This window comes from Penaeus monodon, chromosome 30 (assembly GCF_015228065.2).
Source record: "Penaeus monodon isolate SGIC_2016 chromosome 30, NSTDA_Pmon_1, whole genome shotgun sequence".
Classification (NCBI taxonomy): domain Eukaryota; kingdom Metazoa; phylum Arthropoda; class Malacostraca; order Decapoda; family Penaeidae; genus Penaeus; species Penaeus monodon.
In genome coordinates, this window is record NC_051415.1 from 34,041,723 (window position 1) to 34,042,321 (window position 599).

At 37.4% G+C, this 599-nt stretch overlaps 1 protein-coding gene across 2 annotated transcripts in view; it reads left to right on the forward strand.

Annotated features, from left to right (window-relative positions):
- The window catches only part of LOC119592737 (transmembrane protein 223-like), a 4,458-nt gene that overhangs the window by 2,969 nt on the left and 890 nt on the right, over positions 1–599 (forward strand). The window lies entirely within an intron of this gene.

The following is a 599-nucleotide window of genomic DNA, read 5'->3' on the forward strand; positions in this document are numbered from 1 at the left end:
TCATTTATTTGTTCATTTATTCCCTGTTTTTTTATTTTCCTCGTGATTTTCTCTCTCTCTTTCTCTCATTCCAATTCAAGAACTCTTATTATCCCTTTCATTTATTTAATTTTTCCCCCATTCACTTATTCATCCATTCACTCTTGCCCCTCCTTTCATAAGTCGGGCCAAACCATAGGCATCATATTAGTTTCCCTAAGTACAGCTGAATCATCTAGATTGTTTGGCTCGGTTCACTTGATTCCCCGCCAGAGTTTGCCTTCTCCGCCACATCTTTTTCATTCTTATGATAAATTTAGTTTGAAGAATCAAGCAAATCTGAGAAAATTTTGGTTGGTTCTGCATGAGACGTAGTAGCAGCCGCGGCCTATCACCAGCTGCGATGTCATTAAGGTTTAACTCGTATTTCTGGGATTCGCATTTGACTTAGCAGCTCCGCGCACCTCAAAGATGATTTCCGTCAAAACTAGTTATCAAATTTAATTCAAATGACACTGAAGACCAGATTCTGGTAAAATTTTGGTAAAAATATGGGACCAGCCATCACCTTTGTTTAACATCATTAATTCAAACTTTTAGTCATTGGACTATTAATAGCA